An 8956-nucleotide genomic window follows, 5' to 3' on the forward strand; every position below is an offset into this window, starting at 1 on the left:
TTTGCAAGTCGTTAGTTGTTAAAATTCACTGGAGAAGGAAAGCAACATTCTGTGAGGACTTCGAGCAACAGTGCACTGTAACTTTGCAAGGACTTTAATTTTTTCTATTTTAAATGTTGTTTATATCTTCATAGTGTTTAAGAATTTAGTTCTTCTAATTAGAGTTAATTTATTGATTTAAAGACACCTGGTTTAGTTAGCCTCATTCGGGGGTTAATACATGGTTCAATTTGGCTGGGTCTTTCTTTAATTTGATATGTTTTAAATATGTTAGGCGATCTGTGGAACAACGGGATTGAATTATCAGTGCGTCCCTTCCACCACAATCAGAATCGTATATTTTGATTGGGGGCTTTGACAGGAGCGGTGGGTCATAACAATACCCACATCCAGCAAGACCGAGACAACATCCAGGCTCAGGCTGATAAGTAGCAAGTAACATTTGCACCGCACAAGTGCCAGGCAAAGACCATCTCCAACAAGAGAGAATCTAACCATCTTCCCTTGACATTCCATGACATTACCTTTGTTGAATGTCCCACTATCAACATCCTGGGGGTCACCATTGACCAGAAACTTAACTGGACCAGCCATATAAATAGTGGCTATAAGAACAGGTTAGAGGCTTGGAATGCAGAAAGTAATTCACCTTCTGAATCCCCAAAGCCTGTCCACCATCTACAAGAGTTACAACCGAGGCAGGAGGGGTGCACTGTCTTTCTCTAGTTCCACTTCTCCACAGGTCACAACATATATTTAAATGCTTACCCAGTTACCAATACAGTCAATCATATACTCTACTCTTTATCCCAGAATAAAACACACCAACCAGGTTTCTTTAATCACAGTATCAAAGAATCATTACAGTTATACAACAGTTATCATTTTATGATAAAAAGTTATCCAGTAACAAGGCACTGCATTAACATACAGTTTGTAATATGTAAGTTTCCTTTTTAAATACCCAACATATACATACACTGGGAAAAAAAACAAAAAATAAAGAACTTCTCTCTGCAGAGGTCTTTTACAAAAAAAATAAATAATTTGGCCAAATACTTGCTAATTCTTGAAAAGGATGAGATGCGTTATGTCCAAAAAATAGCATACAGTCTGGCATCCGAGTACACATAGGGTCACTGGGATCTTTTCTGGAGCAGTTCTTTTCAGGCAGTGTCAAGAATTAATCTGGCAGGCCTTCCAGGAGTGTCTCAGGAGAAATGTGGCATCAGGGGTTTTAGGTCTCAACACACTGAATTCGCAGGGTTTTTACAAAGAGGTAAAGAGGAGCTGGGTGTTTTTCAGCAGGCTACAAAACCAACTGCTTTCAACAACAGTCCACACCCCAACTGAACCAAAACAATATCCCAAAAGCGAAACCTCCTGACCACCATATATCTTGACATGTCTGTAAAAATCTTCCCCAAATCACAAAGGTTTCTGTTGCTTATTGAGCTTAAGGCAGTAAAGGTCTGTTTCAAATGAGACCTCTGTGGCCCTTGTTAAAAAAAAACACATCCATGAAATCTTTGCATTTTCCCAAATGTACCAATGTCTATAATTCTAAGAGTCCTCAACTATTTTTTTTAAATAGAAGCACTTTCATAACACAAGGCACAAGTCAGGAGTGTGATAGAAAGCATTCCATTTATCGGCATGAGTGCAGGTTCAGCAACACTCAAGCAGCTCGGTACAATCCAGGACAAAGCAGCTGCTTGATCAACATCACAACCACAACCTTAAACATTCACTCCCTTCACCGCCAATGCTCCCTCCCTCACAGCACTGTGGATGTACCTACCCATAAGAACACAAGAAATAGGAGCAGGACTAGACTATATGGCCCATCGAGCCTGCTCCACCATTCAAAATGATCATACCCCACATGGACTGCAGCAGTTCAAGCAGCTGGCTAAGCAGCACCTTCTTGAGAACAATTAGAGATAGGCAATAAATGCTGGTCTTGCCAATGATGCCCACATCCCATCAACACATTAAAAAAAGAGCCAGCAGAGCACTTTCCACAGGTATACAGTGATTTGTTTGAGTAACCGAGAAGAAAATGTCAAAGAATACACGATGTCTAAAAGATGCACTATAAATATAATTTGAGAGCTAAAGGGCAGTATTCCATAGGAACCAATTCAAGCTACATGCCTACTAGAGATCATGGCTGTGCAAAAGTGGATTTGGTGGGGTGCAGAGTGATTTAATTAGGCTGGAGGTGTTTTTTCAGATTCCCGACGGCAGGATATTTTAGAGAAATTAAATTGGTGGCATATTTGCAGCGCTCCAGGGCTCCCCCAGCATGGTGGCAGATTGCAGCTTACATTCATTTAAATAACATGAACACTCATTACCCCAGAGTTACAATTTAGACCTATCTGCCAGATTAAGTGAACAGTGAGCAATAGTCTCATGCCACCCAGTTCATGATTGTTTCACCGTGGCGTGCAGCAGTTGGATTTGTGCAGTTGAATCTTAGGTCTGTGCTGTTCTCTCTTTAACTCATCCCCTAAACTAACAGCAGCATTGAAATGGACGTTTGGCTCTAGGCCAGCATTAGAATTGATGTATGCCTCCAGGCTCAGCACCAGAAAGGGGAAATTTTTTCAGGGGACGGCAGCGAAGGCATGGGTGGGGGGGGGGGGGGGAGAAGGTGTACATCGAGGAGCAGGGGAGGGTACTCGGAAGGGAAGGGTGGGGTTGATCGGGTGCATAGAGGAGCAAGGGTGGTGGAGTGAAGCGTCCAGGGTATGGAATGGTTGCTTTTGATGCTGAAGCTGCATATTGTCAGCTGCAGGTCTGGTGGGTGGATTAGAGCATTAGAGTCTGAAGATATTTGGCAATGGCCTAAAGGGAGGGATGAGTGCTGTCAACATCGGGGATCTGAGGAGCAAATTGAGGGTACTGGCTAGCAGAGGGAATAGTCACAGTCAATGGGGGCAAATGGGTTCGGTGGGTCAGGGGGAGGTCAAGCCTAACGGGTGGGTATGCGACAACTTCATATGGAAGGGAACGGGACTCAGCAATGTCAGGTTGATTTGAGGAGGATCAAGGGCAAGAGTCAACATGTTGATAGTAATGTGAGTAGGAACAGGGGGAGGGATGGCATGAAACAATTGATGATTACACTGTGCACGGTAATGGGGTGAGGCTCAATGTTAACGGAGGCAAGGGTAATGGTAACATTGGGTGGGTCGAGTGATGGGTTCAGGCTGGGAAGTTGTAGGAGGTTGGAAGGTGGAATGACTTGCCCTGAATTTCACACGCACCATTTTCTCCAACGATAATGGATATCACGTGGCCACTCAAGGATTGCAAGTGTAAGGAGATAAATGACAGCGAGTGTGTCTTCTACCTGTCAGCAATTTGAAGGCAGACATTAGGGAATTGCTCATTGCCTCGCTGTTTTAGCTCACTAGCAAGAGGCTTGACTTGCCACGTTCTGCTTAATTATTGTTGAGAAAATCCACAGCGACATGGGTCTCATACACCAAATTTGTCTAGTACCACGGGAAGAGCAACAAAGGGAGAGATAAGACGGGCTCTTTTCCCTCAACTCATAATGCCAGAACATCAGCAACAGGCAGAACAGGAAGGTGAGGATGCTCCGAATGATAACATCCAGTAATGGCATTATCGAAAACGGGCACTGACACATCATCACATCCTCAGGATAAGGACAAATTACCTTCAAATGTCAGAGAGGCAATGCCAGAAACACATAAGGAGGTCACGTAAAATGGTCACATATATTTGTAGGCTCCTGCAGCATGACCTGCAGGCAGTTGGCTTTGATGGGAATCCCACGCCAGTTGCCCTCAAGGTGACAGCTGCACTCAGTTTTTTTGCTCGCCGGTCCTTCCAGGGATCCACAGGCAACATATGTGACAAATCGCAGTGCGACCCATAGGTGCCTTTTTTCAATGTGCCAATGATTTCACCTACTTACCTGCAGACGAGGACAGTCCGGTAGCAAGGTCTGCGGCCTTCAGCGCCATCACTGGATTCCCTAGAGTGCAAGGGGCGATCGACTGCACTCAGGTGGGCACTAGAGCTCCCTGGGACCAGCCTGCTGTATTTGTGAATTACAAAGGTTTCCACTCTTTAAACGTGCAACAGGTTTGCAACCACAGCAGAAGAATAATGTATGTTTGTTCACATTTCCCAGAAAGCGGTCATGACTCCTACATTTTGAAGAACTCCCAGCAGTTTTCGAGGAACCAGCCTAGTGGACAGATGGATCCTGGGTGACAAGGTTACCGCCTTTGTACGTGGTTGATGATACCAGTACGGCATCCCCAAAGCATTGCTGAAAAGACGTACAATGCTGCTCACGCATCTAACAGAGCCATCACTGAGCATGTCATTGGCATGCTGAAAATGTGATTCCGTTGCCTTGACTGGTCTGGAGGGGCTCTTCAGTACGCGCCACAGCGGGTGTCGCAAATAACCGTTGTCTGCTGTGCCTTGCACAACCTAGCAATTAGACGTGGCAACATTCTGCAGGCAGGGGAACAGCATGCCTCCTCAGTTGAGGAAGACTACAAAGAGGGTGAGGAGGAAGACAACAATGACAACGATGCTATTATCGATACGATGACCATGGAGAGACATGCAAGGGACATCTGGGAGAACCAAATTAATGGGCATTTCAGCCAACAATAAGCCACATCAAGAAACGTTGGAAGGAGAAATGTAACAATTCCTCACAGAAATTCACATAAGCCGGAGGTCTTATTCATTGCTGCAATCTTAACGAAGCGTTGCTACACTTTCATCTGATTGGCAGTTGAAATCATCCATGGGCTACAATGAATGCAACACCACTGCAAGCAGCGTCAAGTTATAATCACAGAAAAACAAAAGTATGGCATGACAGTAGTGGAAAAAGTGAATGATCATCAGTAGGAAAACAACCATCATTTGAAGACTGAAGGCTCAAATAACTATGATAAATGGACATTGGAAATTTTCTGAGATGCTCTGAAAGCATCAATGCGTTCCTGCCATAGGCCTCCAATCTTTGTTTTTATCTGAAACCAAGCAAAAAACTTACAAAGGTGCATCAAATGTTAAAGTAAATAAAGATGTACTGAAAATTATTGACCAGGTGCACAATATTTACAGCACCCGTGCTACCTTTGTGCTCAAAACTGTTTCAATTTCCTTTTTCTCCCAATACGTCTAGATGCTACCCCGACATTAGCAGCTGAGGTGGAGACAGCCTGCTCAGTGCGCTTGCAGGTTTCTGTGGATGACCATTGTAGGTGTCCTCTGGAGGAACGGGGCCTCGATGGCTCCATCCTACTGGGGGTGTGCAACCATGGTGTTTGAGTATCCCATGTGCTCGCCTGCAGGCGGTAAGGGGATCCAAATTGGGCGGGAGGACAAGACGCCACTTACCCTTGGGGTGTCCTGAAGATGGACCCCGGGCAGCTGGCACGCTCTCTTCCTCCATCTGAGTGCACGATGGCACCTGCCTGGCTCCGAGGGGAAGGAGTACCTGGAAGGAGGTCTAGGTTCCTCATACCCCTCTCACTTAGACTCTGCTGCATGGAGCCCACGGCAATAGCAATAGAATGCAGGTCAGATTGCACATGGCTCGAGTGCTCAACCAGACTCACCACGGAGCTTGCCAGACTCAACTGAGGAAGCCATACACTTAAATACCCGGGACATGGCAGACATCATGGCTTGATTGGACACCTCCATGGCATGCGCAAAGGTAGCACGGCCTCAGGCATCTCTGACATATTTTTCATATGGCTTTGCTGCACATCCAACAGACTTCTCATAGCAACAAACAGAGGATCACCATGAGCATGGGGCTGAGCAGGGGCCTGGTGCCCAGCAGTCCTCCGATTGTCAGGGGATCCGGCTGGCACATGCTCCCTCAGCTGCTGGGACGTGTCTATATCGTGACCACTAACTTATGACCCCAAATTTAATCTTAAACCCCCAACAAAACATGTGGATGTATCTGCGCTGGCAGAAGTGGAAGAAGCAGCAAGTGACGGTGCATCCTCTGGGGAATTGGCTTCATCTTCCTTCCCAGACGGTCCTGGGACTCGCAGCATTCTGTGACTTGAGTGTGGGCACCTGCAGTGGAGACACAAACAGAGGCACATTAAGCATCTGTTTCGCATGAGTTCAGACACTTTCAGTGGGTGTGAACACATGTCTGAAGATGACACTTCATCCTTACACCTTGAGGAACCTGCCTCACCATCTGATATGGCCCCGTCTCCCTCCTCTCTTGCTATTTGTGCAGCCTCCTATTCAGCTGGTGTCAACCAACACTCTAATGTCTGCTACACCTCCTCCTGTCCTCGCTCGCTCACTCGTGCTGATTGTGTGTGTGTTTGTTCTGCAGGAGACAGTACAAATGGAATGAGAACTTTTTTGTTAAGAATCACAACCATTGTAAACATGCACCTGACATCACTCATTCAGGACTGGCTTTCACAAGACACATCAACAATGGCAATCGTTAACTTTGTACGAATTAATTTAGTGTATGGCTCCAAGGCTGCTCATGCAATCCAATGCATGCCTTGTTTGCCCTCTTTCTTAAAGAGATGGAGCCAGGGTGACAAACAATGGAGCAGTTTTGCCAAGACCACTTACCCTCGCCGATCTGAGAAAGTCATTGATACGTATGCAATACCGAGGTTCTTTGTATCATCCAATAGTTCAAGACCTCCTCTGCAACCTCCATCTAGGCCACCTTGGTCAGGTGGGACAGTCTTCAGACTCCACCTGCAAGAGGACCTCCCGCTTTTCCCTGGCAGCCTGGAGGAGAACCTGCAGAGAGACATCACTGAACCATGGGGCGGGACGCTACCTGCTGCTTGACATATTCTTTTGTGTAGCTGCAAAGATAAAGCACATGATGTGAATTTGATGCTGCATTACAAAAATTAAGGGAGACAAAAACATTTTGCATTGATTTCAAACTTGATTTCAGGCTCCTATGCAGAGAATTACATGACACGAAGGCTTCTGATCCTGGAGGCTGCAAGCACAGAATGCTTTATATCCGTGGCAATCTTGGTGCTTGGCTCAGTGATGGAGGGCTCCACCAATGAAAGGCTGGCCCCGCCGCCGAATCCCACGTGTCCCCTGTGCCTGTCACCGCAAGTTTCATTAACATATGTAATCGCGTGGGAAACAGGAAATCTGGCGGAAGCGGAAGTTACGCCAACTTCCAGTTCCGTCGTCGTGAATGCTGCGGAACTCATAAAATCCCGATCCATCTGTTTGGGCTTCTAGACAGAAGAAAAAGCTTGAATGAGCATGTAATAATGAAGCAGTTTATAAAAGATTGTTCAGGCATTTCTCTATACCAACCAAACCACTAAGCCAGTGGCATGAAAATGTGGGTCTACTAATTTTGCACATCTGAATTTGTATTGTGTAGTCTCAGCACATGTACCCAATTTCTCAGGATGCACCACCACCATTTAGTTTGCTGGAATGGCTTTTGTTAGCATCTCGCAGTTTCTGCCAAGTTATTTTTCAAAATGATTTGAAAAGAGAAAATTTCAAAAAGGCTGACACGGAGCCGAGTACACATACTGTCTTGTCTCTATCCCATGGCCTGGTTTACTCTATCCTTCTTCAAAGTCTTTGATAATTGCCCTCGGCAGTCCTCACCTATCCTGCTCACTCCCTTGTCTCCACAAATTGTCAGTACATGGCCACAATTTCTGTCAAATATCCACTCCCTCCTCAAAGGATTGGCAGATGCTGGCTGCCAGTCAACTGTTATACTTCTTTTTAAATTGGAGACTTTAGGCAGTTCATGCTAACTACTATCTCCTTTGTTCCAGAAACAGTTCAATGCCTTATCGTCAGCCACAGCCAGACAGGTTATTTTAGTATATGCCACACCGTGGCCTGAATGGGGAAGGAGCATAAAATTGGTGGCTTGCAACTATGCAATTGTGTACTTCATTTCCCCAAGAATACAACAGACAAAATAGTGACAAGTTCATGTCCCACTGTAACTATTTACTTCCGTGTCATGTGCAAAATGTGATCTAAACATGAATAAAAATACTGAAATTCAATGTTAATAGAAAGAATTTTAATTTTTCTGTCACCTTGAAGTAGTGGTCTTGGTTATATAACTTCATTAATGGCTGTTTTTCAGTGATATGGTGTTTTGAGTTTTCAACTTTTTGCGGACTCAACCTTTTCAAACTTGTTTGTCAGCTTTTGAGTTTTGCAGATTAGCACATATGCTAAAGCACAAAACAGGGAAAAAGCTGTCCACAATTTTGTACTGGAAATTTGAAAGTACCTAATCATCACTAAGATACAAAGAATGAACTGTTGAGTTGAATACTGGAATCATGAAGAAACAATTGCATATTACGATTAAGGAAGTTAAAGCACAGTCTTCCATTTTGGATGAATGAACTAAGATGGACGCAATGGTTTTCCTCACCTGTATTTATCTGACTATATGTAATTTGTATACTGTCAATTAGATTCCATAAGTAACACTCTCATTCAAGCTCCATTACAAACTTTAACATAATCTAAACTGAGAGATTGCTTACTCAGCTTATTGCCTGCTGAGGCGGATACAAAAGATCCCAAGGCACTATTTGAAGACAGCAAATTCTGCCACTGTCCTGGCTGTTATTTCTTCATCAACCAACATCAGCAAAACAAATTATCCTGTCATTAATCCATTTACTGTTTGGAGCCTTTCTTGGGTAAAACTGGCTGCAACATTTACAGAATTTCCAGAGTAATCCATTGGCTGTTAAGTGTCTGGAATGTCCACAGGATATGGCAGGGTGCCACACAGATACAAGTTCTTTCCTATGCACAGCAGCAATATAAACCTGTTTTTTTTTTAAATCAATGTAGGTTTTTAAACATACCCAGAGCACAAAATCCCCCACTATTTTTACAGCAATAATTTCAGGGCAAATTT

The 8956-nt window shown here is 44.5% G+C and overlaps 1 long non-coding RNA gene across 1 annotated transcript; it reads right to left on the reverse strand.

Moving 5' to 3' along the window:
* Positions 1–850: 850 nt before the first annotated feature.
* LOC137379670 (uncharacterized) lies at positions 851–7263 on the reverse strand. The gene is made up of 4 exons (XR_010976886.1): positions 6994–7263; positions 6634–6878; positions 6233–6373; positions 851–6105 (listed from the first exon to the last, which is right to left on the reverse strand). It is a non-coding gene; the product is annotated as an uncharacterized lncRNA (long non-coding RNA).
* Positions 7264–8956: the final 1693 nt, after the last annotated feature.

Source organism: Heterodontus francisci, chromosome 2, assembly GCF_036365525.1.
Source record: "Heterodontus francisci isolate sHetFra1 chromosome 2, sHetFra1.hap1, whole genome shotgun sequence".
In the NCBI taxonomy this organism is placed as follows: Eukaryota; Metazoa; Chordata; class Chondrichthyes; order Heterodontiformes; family Heterodontidae; genus Heterodontus; species Heterodontus francisci.